Genomic DNA, 14278 nt, shown 5'->3' with positions numbered 1-14278 from the left:
TGCATTGGTATGCAATTTATGAATCACTGTATGCCTGGGTGTGTCAGTGTATGCATGAGTCTGTGCCTGGGTGTGTCAGCATGTGTGTCAGTGTGTGTGTGTCATTGTGTGCCTGGGTGTGTCAGTGTATGCATCAGTGTGTGCTTGGGTGGGTCGGTGGTTGTATCAGTGTAACCGTGTGTTTGTTAGTGCATGCTTCATTGTATGCCTGGGTGTGTCAGTGTATGTATCAGTGTGTGCCTGTGCATGTTAGTGTATGCATCATTGCCTACATGGGTGTGTCATTCTATGCAGCAGTTGTGCCTCATAGTGAGTCAGCATATGCATGAAGTCTACCTGAGTGTGTTAGTCTATGAATCAGTGTATGCCTGGGCTTGCCAGTGTATGTATTAGTGTGTGTCTGGGTGGGCTAGAGTGTGCCTTGGGGTGTCAGTGTGTGTATCACTGTATACCTGGCTGTGTCAGTGTAGGCATCTGTGTATGCCTGGGTGTGTTAGTGTATGCATCAGTGTGTGCCTGAGTGTGCCAGTATATCAATGATTGTGTGCCTGGGAGTGGCAATGTATTCATTTGTAAATGCCTGGATGTGTCAATGTTTACATCAGTGTGTGCCTGGGTGTGTCAATGTATGCATCAGTGTGAACCTAGACATGTCAGTCTATGCATCATTGTGTGCACAGGTGTGTGAGTGTGTGCAAGAGAGTCTGCATGGTGTGTGACAGTGTGTGAATCACTGTATGCTTGAGTGTGTCAGTGTATGCAGAAGTGTGTGCTTGGTTTGTGAATTTATGCATGAGTCTGTGCCTTGGTGTGTCAGTTTGTGTGTCAGTGTATGCAGCAGTGTATGACTGGGAATGTCAGTGTATACATCAGTGTGAACCTGGGTGTGTCTGTGTATGCATCATTGTGTGCACGGGTGTGTGAGTGTCTGCAAGAAAGTCTGCTTTGGTATGTAAGTGTATGAATCAGTGTATGCCTAGGTGTGTCAGTGTATGCATGAGTCTGTGCCTGGGTGTGTCAGCATGTGTGTCAGTGTGTGTGTCATTGTGTGCCTGGGTGTGTCAGTGTATGCATCAGTTTGTACTTGGGTGTGTCAGTGGTTGTATCAGTGTACACCTGTGTGTGTTAGTGTATGCCTCATTGTATGCCTGGGTGTGTCAGTGTATGCATCAGTGTGTGCCTGTGCATGTTAGTGTATGTATCATTATGTATCTGGGTGTGTCATTCTATGCAGCAGTGTGTGCCTCATAGTGAGTCAGCATATGCATTAAGTCTGCCTGAGTGTGTGAGTCTATGAATCAGTGTATGCTTGGGCCTGACAGTGTATGTATTAGTGTGTGTCTGGGTGGGCCAGAATGTGCCTTGGGGTGTAGGTGTATGTATCACTGTATACCCGGGTGTGTCAGTGTAGGCATCTGTGTATGGCTGGATGTGTCAGTGTATGCATCAGTGTGTGCATGGGTGTGTGAGCTTATGCAACAGTGTTTGCCTGAGTGTGTCTATGTATGCATTGATGTGTGCAGGATTGTATTAGTGCTTGTAGCAGTGTGTAGCTGGGTATGTCAGTGTATTAATCAGTGGGGGTGTATCTGGGTGTGTCATTCTATGCAGCAGTGTGTGCCTCATAGTGAGTCAGCATATGCATTACGTCTGCCTGAGTGTGTGAGTCTATGAATCAGTGTATGCTTGGGCCTGACAGTGTATGTATTAGTGTGTGTCTGGGTGGGCCAGAATGTGCCTTGCGGTGTCAGTGTATGTATCAATTTATACCTGGGTGTATCAGTGTAGGCATCTGTGTATGGTTGGATGTGTCAGTGTATGCATCAGTGTGTGCATGGGTGTGTGAGCTTATGCATCAGTGTATGCCTGAGTGTGTCTATGTATGCATTGATGTGTGCATGATTGTATTAGTGCTTGTATCAGTGTGTAGCTGGGTATGTCAGTGTATTCATCAGTGTGTGAACCAGGGGGTGTCAGTGTATGCAGGAGTGTCTGCCTGGGTGTGTAAGTGTAGAAATCAGTGTATACCTGGGTGTGTCAGTGTAGACATCAGTGTGTGCCTGTGTTTGTCAGTGTATGTATGAGTGTGTGCCTGTCTGTGTCAGTGTGTGTGTTAGTGTCTGCATGGGTGTGTAGTGTATGAATCAGTGTATGATTGGGTATGTCAGTGTATGCATCTGTGTGTAGCTGGGTGTGTCAGTGTATGCATGGGTGTGAATCTGAGTGTGCCCGTGTATTCATCCGTCTGTGCCTGCATGTGTCAATGTATGCAGCATTGTATGGCTGGGTATATCAGTGTATGCATCAGTGTGTACCTGGGTGTGTCAGTGTATGCATCAGTGTGTGCATGGGTGTGTCAGTGTATGAAAGAGAGTCTGCAAGAGTGTATAAATGTATGTGTCAGTGTATGCAGGAGTGTGTGAGTGGTGTGTCTGTGCATGCATGAATGTGTGCCTGGGTGGGTCAGTGTATGCAACAGTGTGTGCCAGGGTTGGCCAATGTATGCCTCAGTGTGTACTTGGGTGTGTCAGTGTACGCTTCAGTATATACCTGGGTGTGTTAGTGTATGCATGCGTGTGTACCTTTGTATGTCGGTGTATGCCTGTGAGTCTGCATGTGAATATAAGTCTATGAATCAATGTGTGCCTAGCTGGGTCCGTGTATACACGAGTGTGTGCTTGGATGTGTCAGTGTTTGCATTGGTGTGTGTCTGGGTGTGTCAGTGTATCCATCAGTGTGTTCTAGGGTGTCAGTGTATGCCTCTCTGTGTGCCTGGGTGTGTCAATGTGTTGAACAGTGTATGGCTTGGTGTGTCAGTATATGAATCGGTGTGAGGCTGGGTCTATCAGCATGTTTGTCAGTGTCTGAATGGGGGTCTAAGTGTAGGAATCATTGTATGCCTGGGTGTGTTAGTCTGTGCATCAGTGTGTGCCTGAGTGTGCCAGTATATCAATGAGTGTGTGCCTGGGTGTGGCAATGTATGCATTTGTATATGCCCGGATGTGTCAATGTATACAGCAGTGTTTGCCTGGGTGTGTCAGTGTATGCATCCCTGTGTATTGAGTGTGTCAGTGTATGCATCAGTGTATGACTGGGAATGTCAGTGTATGCATCAGTATGAACCTAGGCATGTCAGTGTATGCATCACTGTGTGCACAGGTTTGTGAGTGTGTTCAAGAGAGTCTGCATGATGTGTGACAGTATATGAAAAACTGTATGCTTGAGTGTGTAAGTGTATGCATGAGTGTGTGCTTGGTGTGTGAATTTATGCATGAGTGTGTGTCAGTTTGTGTGTCAGTGTATGCAGCAGTATATGACTGGGAATGTCTGTGTATACATCAGTGTGAACCTGGGTGTGTTAGTGTATGCATCATTGTGTGCACGGGTGTGTGAGTGTCTGCAAGAAAGTCTGCATTGGTATGTAAATGTATGGATCACTGTATGCCTAGGTGTTTCAGTGGATGCATGAGTCGGTGCCTGGGTGCAACAGCATGTGTGTCAGTGTGTGTGTCATTGTGTGCCTCGGTGTGTCAGTGTATGCATCAGTGTGTACTTGGGTGTGTCGGTGGTGGTATCAGTGTACACCTGTGTGTGTTAGTGTATGCTTCATTGTATGGCTGGGTGTGTCAGTTTATGCATCAGTGAGTGCTTGTGCATGTTAGTGTATGCATCATTGTGTATATGGGTGTGTCATTCTATGCAGCAGTGAGTGCCTCATAGTGAGTCAGCATATGCCTTGGGGCCCTCATTACAACCTGGCGGTCGGTGTTAAAGCAGCGGTAAGACCGCCAACAGGCCGGCGATAAAAAAAATGGAATTATGACTGCGGCGGAAACCGCCAACAGAGACAGCCACTTTAACACTCCGACCACCACGGTGGTACAAACAAACGACATGGCGGTCACCACCAACAGACAAGCGGAAGACAATGTACCGCCCACACAATTATGAGAGGCCAATCCGCCACCTTTTCCGGGGCGCATTCAACGCAAACAAAAACACAGCGGAAACTGGACTTGGAAGGGAAAATTGTCACCTCTACACACCCCACGAGGACCAGGACGCCATGGAGCTGGAACTCCAAATTCTACCTGCGATTGTCTTCCTGCTCCTCTACCAGGAGCACGACCGACGGTGGCGACGACCACGGTGAGTACTGCACCTGCGACACAGGGGAGGGGGGGAGGGAAAAGAGAGTGACACACACACGCAACACGCAACACCCCCACCCTCACACACAACAACACACACACCAATACATGCTGAAACATTACATTTACACCCCCCAAGCCCCCCTGGAAGAACGCAAGGACAAAAGAAAAAGAGGTGAATGATTGTAATCAAGAAAAATCCATTAGTCAAAAATATATAAACACTTTTAACAAATATGTACACCAAGAATTCAAGTCCAGGCACTGCACCTACATAGTCCGTGGATCACTAGGCCCAAAATGCATGGGCGAGGCCCACACAAGATACCCGATCCAAATGGAGAGAAAACTGCTGGGGCATCAGATCTAAATAAAACAGGAACCTCAGGGGGAAGGGAAGGGGGGCACCTCAGCCGGATGAGTGCACAACACCAGCTACACAAGGGGCCTCCATGCCCATTGAAGTATCCTGGGGAGTGCAAAGCCACAGTCTCTCAAGTCTCTCCACTGGGTGGTGTGCCCACTGCTTTATCCTGGAGAGTGCAAAGCCACAGTCTCTCAAGTCTCTCCAGTGGGTGGGTTGCCCACTGCTTTATCCTGGGGAGTGCAAAGCCACAGTCTATCAAGTGCATAACTGTCTCCACTGGTTCTGGAGGGGGCGTTGTGCCCAGAGTGCTTCATCCTGCCAAGGACAGAGGTAGTGGATGTCATTTTCCACTGGTTCTGGAGGGGGCTTTGTGCCCAGAGTGCATCATCCTGCCAAGGACAGAGGTGGTGGATGTCTTTCTCCACTGGTTCTGGAGAGGGCTTTGTGCCCAGAGTGCTTCATCCTGCCAAGGACAGAGGTAGGGGATGTATCTCTCCACTGGTTCTGGAGGGGGATTTGTGCCCAGAGTGCTTCATCCTGCCAAGGACAGAGGTAGTGGATGTATCTCTCCACTGGTTCTGGAGGGGGCTTTGTGCCCCGAGTGCTTCATCCTGCCAGGGGCAGAAGTAGTGGATGTATTTCTCCACTGGTTCTGGGTGGGGCTTTGTGCCCAGAGTGCTTCATCCTGCCAAGGACAGAGGTAATGGATGCCATTCTCCACTGGTTTCTGGAGGGGGTTTTGTGCCCAGAGTGCTTTATCCTGCCAAGGACTGAGGTGGTGGATGTATCTCTTCACTGGTTCTGGAGGGAGCTTTGTGCCCAGAGTGCTTCATGCTGCCAAGGACAGAGGTAGTGAATGTCATTCTCCACTGGTTCTGGAGGGGGCTTTGTGCCCAGAGTGCTTCATCCTGCCAAGGACTGAGGTAGTGGATGTATCTCTCCACTGGTTCTGGAGGGGGCTTTGTTCCCAGAGTGCTTCATCCTGCCAAGGGCAGAAGTAGTGGATGTATCTCTCCACCGGTTCTGGAGGGGGCTTTGTGCCCAGAGTGCTTCATCCTGCCAAGGACAGAGGTGGTGGATGTCATTCTCCACTGGTTCTGGAGGGGGCTTTGTGCCCAGAGTGCTTCATCCTTCCAAGGACAGAGGTAGTGGATGTCATTCTCCACTGGTTCTGGAGGGGGTTTTGTGCCCAGAGTGCTTCATCCTGCCAAGGACTAAGGTGGTGGATGTATCTCTCCACTGGTTCTGGAGGGGGCTTTGTGCCAAGAGTGCTTCATCCTGCCAAGGACAGAGGTAGTGAATGTCATTCTCCAATAGTTCTGGAGGGGGCTTTGTGCCCAGAGTGTTTCATCCTGCCAAGGACAGAGGTAGTGGATCTGACACTCCACTGACGGTGGGGCAACATGGAAGCTGTCCAGGCCCCTGGAACTGACCACCAGCCTCGTACGACTGACCACTGGGGATGGCAGCCATGTCTGCGGTGGTGCCACTGGCACAGGATGCGGCGTGGCCGCTGGCGGCGTCCTCAGTAGCGGCGGTGCTTGTGGCGCTCATTGGACAGCTGTGCTGGTGGGGTGCTCACTGAGCGCGCTGCTGGCGGCGGTATCCTGGGCAGCGGTACTGGTGGGGGGGCTCACTGAGCATGCTGCTGTCAGCGGTGTCCTGGGCAGAGGTGCTGGTGGGGTGCTCACTGAGCGTGTTACTGGCGGCAGTGTCCTGGGCGGCGGTGCTGGTGGGGTGCACACTGAGCGTGCTGCTGGCAGCGGTGTCCTGGGCGGCGGTGCTGGTGGCGGGCTCACTGAGCGTGCTGCTGGCGGTGGTGTCCTGGGCGGCAGTGCTAGTGGGGTGCACACTGAGCATGCTTCTGCCGGCGGTTTTCTGGGCGGCAGTGCTGGTGGGGGGCTCACTGAGCGTGCTGCTGGCGGCAGTGTCCTTGTTGAAGTAAGCCTCAGCAAGGCCTACTAGTGCAAGGGGTTCACCTTTCTCTGCACAAAGTCCTCAGACCATGTAGGAAGAAGTTGGCACAGAAACTGGAATAAAAGACAAAAGTTTATTAACCTCATGAGGTGGTACTACAGTTCAGACAGCACCCTTGGGTAATGTCTGAAGTAGCACACTGAACTGAGAGAACATGGTCCTTTTATACCCACACAGGGGCTAAAAGGAGATGGTACAATTATGGAAACAAGACTTGTATACATGTAAGGTCATGTGGAAAATGCACAGTCGACAGGTAGGAGGAGCTAACAGTTTCCAAGGACTAACAGCTGCAGACCTTACTGAGCATGTGCGAAAGTAAGAGATGCTAAATATAACTTGTCACTAGGCAGATTTCAAGAGCAGTTAACAGAAAGGTAGGACAGAGCACATGGTGAGCACATGGCAGCATGTAGCAGATAAAATGGCTGCCATGAATACAAAATGGATTCCGCAAAATGTTCACAATAGTTACTAAATACAAGATGTCTTCTGCTAATGCTTAATCTAATCACTGCTAAATTACAACAGACGACCCTTTCAGCATTAGCTGAAGACATTCGTCTTTCTGGGATAATCTAAATATTCATCCTGTATATTTATGCTCATCATTTCAGCTATTTCCTTATCTAACATATGTTGTGCCTTCATTTCTGTAATATTTCTTTTGGTAGGCATACAAGCAGTAATACACATGGAGCAGAACATTGAACCACACTGAATACAGATACAGCATGTAAAAAATATTGCAATTAGTACACACAGGACCTTCCAACAGGTAGTTGGTAATATCCATAGTTACCACAAACAAAATATGTATTATGTGAAGCTGTAAAACTACTATTATTTACACTCTCAATAGTTAAAATCAAGGTACAATCGCTTATCCCTACTGGAATGCGTCCAATGCTTCGTATACATAAATCTGCTTTAGTTTTTGTAACAGAAATCACAAATTGTTCTTTCTTGTCAGAGTCTCATATATTTGTGAAGACATATGGTATTGAAACATTGTCCGGTTGCTACTCTTCCGATTCCCATTTAGTTCCTTTAGCTTGGGGATACCCATCTTTGTCTTGGTAGCATACTTTATTAAGGCGAAAAAGAAGTCCGCCCTCTGTACGTTTTCCAGATGCAAACAAAAGCATGTACCAAGCTTGACAAGAACCATTGTGTGAAAAAGGAAGAGGAATGAAAGGTGTTCCTCCTTTCTTTTGATGCGCAGGTATCATTCCACATACCCAACAGTTAGTAGTATTTGTAGCATTATGAGTATGATGCAACATCTGAATGAAAGTATTATTGAAGTACGATTGACGGTGCTTCTGCTCCTGATAGGGAAGCGTAAAGTAATAGTGATCCTCTGGTACTGGAGTAGTGGCAACAAAAAACTCACGAGCAGGAGACTTCTTTTCAATAAACCAGGTGATTGTTGCTGTAACCACCAAAACAACAACAAACCCCATAATACTAATGATCAATTTGTTATTCATTTTAGCAACAGTGATAATCGACCCTTTCAGAAATGAATTAAAAAACCATTGTTGGAGCTCTTATCCCTGGGCAGCCGCTGATTTCTTCACCACGGGCCAAGACGGGTGTCACTACTCTAATGCACGGCTGATCCACCCCCCTTGCCACATTGGCTCTCCGTTTCACTAACCCAGGGCGGTAGCTCAACCAGTCTTTTCAAAACAATTTTCAGATTCTTTCCTTGGTCTCAAATTATATCGCGACACTCCAGAAGTCGTATGGTCCGGGAAGACCTCTGCAGATTCGTCAGGTGATATAGCACGGCCTTTCTCCGTAGTCAAAATCTCTCGATGATCGGTCAGCACAGCAGGTTCCACCAAGGTAGGTAGCACTCTCTTGCAGTGAGTACTATGGACCCAATTCTTTCGGTTCGTCACTCGAACTGCTGTCCTTGTTGCAAGGAGCACCTGTTCTGGGCCTCGCCACCTTGGTTCCAAGCTGCTTGATCTTTCAAAAGACTTAAGCATCACCTGGTCACCAGGTCGGAGTTCATGGCCTTCACCTGTAGATCTGTCAGGAAGTGCTTCTCGAACCTGTTGATGAATAGAAACCAAATTGTCGGTTAACTGTTGTAGGAAAGTAACATCTTGCCTGGTATGTTACCCCCATTTTTCACTGTGTATATGTTGTTTTAGTTGTATGTGTCAATGGGACCCTGCTAGTCAGGGCCCCAGTGCTCATAAGTGTGCCTGAATGTGTTACCTGTGTTATGACTAACTGTCTCACTGAGGCTCTGCTAATCAGAACCTCAGTGGTTATGCTCTCTCATTTCTTTCAAATTGTCACTAACAGACTAGTGACCAATTTTACCAATTTACATTGGCTTACTGGAACACCCTTATAATTCCCTAGTATATGGTACTGAGGTACCCAGGGTATTGGGGTTCCAGGAGATCCTTATGAGCTGCAGCATTTCTTTTGCCACCCATAGGGAGCTCTGACAATTCTTACACAGGCCTGCCACTGCAGCCTGAGTGAAATAACGTCCACGTTATTTCACAGCCATTTTACACTGCACTTAAGTAACTTATAAGTCACCTATATGTCTAACCTTTACCTGGTAAAGGTTGGGTGCTAAGTTACTTAGTGTGAGGGCACCCTGGCACTAGCCAAGGTGCCCCCACATTGTTCAGGGCCAATTCCCCGGACTTTGTGAGTGCGGGGACACCATTACACGCGTGCACTACATATAGGTCACTACCTATATGTAGCTTCACAATGGTAACTCCGAATATGGCCATGTAATATGTCTATGATCATGGAATTGCCCCCTCTATGCCATCCTGGCATAGTTGGCACAATCCCATGATCCCATTGGTCTTTAGCACAGACCCTGGTACTGCCAAACTGCCTTTCCCGGGGTTTCACTGCAGCTGCTGCTGCTGCCAACCCCTCAGACAGGCTTCTGCCCTCCTGGGGTCCAGCCAGGCCTGGCCCAGGATGGCAGAACAAAGGACTTCCTCTGAGAGAGGGTGTTACACCCTCTCCCTTTGGAAAATGGTGTGAAGGCAGGGGAGGAGTAGCCTCCCCCAGCCTCTGGAAATGCTTTCATGGGCACACATGGTGCCCATTTCTGCATAAGCCAGTCTACACCGGTTCAGGGACCCCTTAGCCCTGCTCTGGCGCAAAACTGGACAAAGGAAAGGGGAGTGACCACTCCCCTGACCTGTACCTCCCCTGGGAGGTGCCCAGAGCTCCTCCAGTGTGCTCCAGACCTCTGCCATCTTGGAAACAGAGGTGCTGCTGGCACACTGGACTGCTCTGAGTGGCCAGTGCCAGCAGGTGACGTCAGAGACTCCTTCTGATAGGCTCCTTCAGGTGTTGCTAGCCTATCTTCTCTCCTAAGTATCCAAACCCTCTTTTCTGGCTATTTAGGGTCTCTGTCTTTGGGGATTCTTTAGATAACGAATGCAAGAGCTCATCCGAGTTCCTCTGCATCTCTCTCTTCACCTTCTGCCAAGGAATCGACTGCTGACCGCGCTGGAAGCCTGCAAAACTGCAACATAGTAGCGAAGACGACTACTGCAACTCTGTAACGCTGATCCTGCCGCCTTCTCGACTATTTTCCTGGTGGTGCATGCTGTGGGGACAGTCTGCCTCCTCTCTGCACTAGAAGGTCCGAAGAAATCCCCTGTGGGTCGACGGAATCGTCCCCCTGCAACCGCAGGCACCAAAGAACTGCATCACCGGTACCTTGGGTCTCCTCTCAGCACAACGAGCGAGGTCCCTTGAATCCAGCAACTCTGTCCAAGTGACTCCCACAGTCCAGTGACTATTCAGTCCAAGTTTGGTGGAGGTAAGTCCTTGCCTGCCCACGCCAGACTGCATTGCTGGGAACCGCGACTTTTGCAGCTACTCCGGCCTCCGTGCACTTCCGGTGGAAATCCTTTGTGCACAGTCCAGCCTGGGTACACGGCACTCTAACCTGCATTGCACGACCTCCTAAGTTGTTCTCCGGCGATGTGGGACTCCTTTGTGCGACTTCGGGTTAGCACTGTTTCACGCATCCTCGTAGTGCCTATTTCTGGCACTTCTGCGGGTGCTGTCTGCTGCTGAGAGGGCTCCTTGTCTTGCTCGAAGCCCCCTCTGTCCCCTGACGCAATTGGCGACATCCTGGTCCCTCCTGGGCCACAGCAGCATCCAAAAACACTAACCGCATGATTTGCAGCTAGCAAGGCTTGTTGGCGGTCTTTTGGCGGGAAAACACTTCTGCACAACTCTCCACGGCGTGAGGGATCCGTCCTCCAAAGGGGAAGTCTGTAGCCCTTGTCGTTCCTGCAGAAACCTAAGCTTCTACTGTCCAGTAGCAGCTCCTTTGCACCCACAGGTGGCATTTCCTGGGCATCTGCCCATCTCCGACTTGCTTGTGACTTTTGGACTTGGTCCCCTTGTTCCACAGGTACCCTCGACTGGAAATCCATCGTTGTTGCATTGTTGGTTTGTGTCTTTCCTGCAGAATTCCCCTATCACGACTTCTATGTCCTTTGGGGAACTTTAGTGCACTTTGCACTCACTTTTCAGGGTCTTGGGGTGGGCTATTTTTCTAACCCTTACTATTTTCTAATAGTCCCAGCGACCCTCTACAAGGTCACATAGGTTTGGGGTCCATTCGTGGTTCGCATTCCACTTTTGGAGTATATGGTTTGTGTTGCCCCTATCCCTATGGGTCCCCATTGCATCCTAGTGTAACTATACATTGTTTGCACTGCTTTCTAATACTATTACTTCATATTTTGGTATTGTGTACATATATCTTGTGTATATTTGCTATCCTCATACTGAGGGTACTCAGTGAGATACTTTTGGCATATTGTTATAAAAATAAAGTACCTTTATTTTTAGTATATCTGTGTATTGTGTTTTCTTATGATATTGTGCATATGACACAAGTGGTACTGTAGGAGCTTCACTCGTCTCCTAGTTCAGCCTAAGCTGCTCTGCTAAGCTACCATTATCTATCAGCCTATGCTGCTAGACACCCTCTACACTAATAAGGGATAACTGGGCCTGGTGCAAGGTGCAAGTACCCCTAGGTACTCACTACAAGCCAGTCCAGCCTCCTACATTGGTTGTGCAGCGGTGGGATAAGTGCTTTGAGACTACTTACCACTCTTGTAATTGTACTTTTCATAAGAGAAAAATATACAAAACAAGTTCAGTGTATGTACACCTAACCAAAAAGTTTTGCATTTCTTTTCTCACCTCTTTTCTAAAGTGCTGAAAAGTACCTCTAAACTTTCTTAAAAGTTCTTAAAAGTTTTAAAAGTTTTTTTCTGTCCTTCTAAAAGTTCTGAAAACTTTTTTCTCTTTTTCTATCACTTAAACTCTTTCTAAAAATGTCTGGCACAGGCCAAAATGTTGATCTGTCCAAACTTGCATATGACCACCTTAGCTGGAAAGGAGCAAGGAGTCTCTGTGTAGAAAGAGGTTTGAGTGTAGGGAAGAATCCTTCCTTGGAATTATTGCTTAACATGTTTAGAGAACAAGATAAGGCCACAAGGGCCCCATCTGTTGAAAAAGTAGCTAATGGTTCCCAATCTGATCCAGGGACTCCCCTAGGAAAAGATTCAGGAAATAAACTTCCTAGCCTGCCCAATACTAGACAGCCTAGCATAGTTGGTACTGAGGTTGAGTCACACCATACATATAGTGTTGTCTCACATCATAGCAAGAGCATTCATTCTCACCACAGTAGAACTGATGTTTCTGTTAACCAAGCTGTTAGGATGCCTTCTGTAAGGGACAGGTCTCCTTCTGTCCATTCTCACCACACTTCTGTGTCAAGGAATGTCCCTCCCACCCACCCTGATGACAGATTGTTAGAAAGGGAGCTCAATAGATTGAGAGTGGAACAGACCAGACTGAAGCTCAAGAAGCAACAGCTGGATTTGGATAGACAGTCCTTAGAAGTAGAGAAGGAGAGACAGAAACTGGGTTTAGAAACCCATGGTGGCAGCAGCAGTATTCCCAATAGTCATCCTGCAAAAGAGCATGATTCTAGGAATCTGCACAAGATAGTTCCCCCTTATAAGGAGGGGGATGACATTAACAAGTGGTTTGCTGCACTTGAGAGGGCCTGTGTTGTACAGGATGCCCCTCAAAGGCAGTGGGCTGCTATCCTATGGCTATCATTTAGTGGAAAGGGTAGGGATAGGCTCCTTACTGTGAAAGAAAGTGATGCCAATAATTTTACAGTTCTTAAGAATGCACTCCTGGATGGTTATGGCTTAACCACTGAACAATACAGGATAAAGTTCAGAGAGACCAAAAAGGAGTCTTCACAAGACTGGGTTGATTTCATTGACCATTCAGTGAAGGCCTTGGAGGGGTGGTTACATGGCAGTAAAGTTACTGATTATGACAGCCTGTATAACTTGATCCTGAGAGAGCATATTCTTAATAATTGTGTGTCTGATTTGTTGCACCAGTACTTGGTGTACTCTGATCTGACCTCTCCCCAAAAATTGGGAAAGAAGGCACACAAATGGGTCAGAACAAGGGTGAACAGAAAAGTTCATACAGGGGGTGACAAAGATGGCAACAAGAAGAAGGATGGTAAGTCTTCTGACAAGGGTGGGGACAAATCTAAAAATGAGTCTTCATCAGGCCCACAAAAACACTTTGGTGGGGGTGGTGGGCCCAAATCCTCTTCAAATCAAAACAAAGAAAAGAAACCATGGTGCTATTTAAGTAAAATAAAAGGCCATTGGACAACAGATCCCAGTTGTCCAAAGAAAAGCACCAAGCCTCCTACCACTACAACCCCTACTGCTACACCTAGTGTCCCTACTAATAGCAGTGGTGGTGGGAGCAAACCTACTAATAGCCAATCCAAGGGAGTAGCTGGGCTCACTTTTGGTAACTTAGTTGGGGTTGGTCTGATTAGGGAGACCACAGAGGCTGTGTTAGTCTCTGAGGGGGCTATTGATTTAGCCACCTTGGTTGCTTGTCCCCTTAACATGGATAAGTACAAGCAACTACCCCTAATAAATGGTGTTGAGGTTCAGGCCTAAAGGGACACTGGAGCCAGTGTGACTATGGTCATAGAGAAACTGGTCTACCCTGAACAACACCTACTTGGTCACCAGTACCAAGTAACCGATGCTCACAACAACATACTTAGCCACCCCATGGCTGTTGTAAATCTCAACTGGGGGGGGGTTACTGGTCCAAAGAAAGTTGTAGTAGCTTCAGATTTACCTGTAGACTGTCTATTAGGGAATGATTTGGAGACATCAGCTTGGTCAGATGTGGAGTTGGAGGCCCATGCAGCAATGCTGGGCATCCCAGGGCATATTTTTGCTTTAACAAGGGCTCAGGCCAAAAAGCAAAAAGGACAGGGTGACTTGGATCCTGGAACAATGGACCAAGTGCTCCCTAAAGCTAGGGCTAGTAGAAGTAAAGCACTTCCTACTATCCCTCCCTCTACAGTGGATTCTACTTCTGAGGAAGAAGAATTTCCACCCTGTGCAGAACCTACACCAGAGGAGCTGGAAGCAGACACTGCTGAGCTTTTGGGTGAAGGGGGGCCTGCCAGGGAGGAGCTGAGTGTGGCACAGCATACCTGTCCCACACTAGAGGGTCTAAGACAGCAAGCTGTCAAACAGGCTAATGGGGATGTCAGTGACTCTCACAGAGTTTACTGGGAGGACAACCTCTTGTACACTGAAACAAGGGATCCTAAACCTGGAACTGCCAGGAGGTTAGTGATTCCTCAGGAGTACAGAAAGTTCCTCCTAACTCTAGCCCA

The sequence above is a fragment of the Pleurodeles waltl genome, chromosome 12 (assembly GCF_031143425.1).
Source record: "Pleurodeles waltl isolate 20211129_DDA chromosome 12, aPleWal1.hap1.20221129, whole genome shotgun sequence".
Lineage (NCBI taxonomy): Eukaryota > Metazoa > Chordata > Amphibia > Caudata > Salamandridae > Pleurodeles > Pleurodeles waltl.
Note: the sequence above shows the minus strand (reverse complement) of the source record.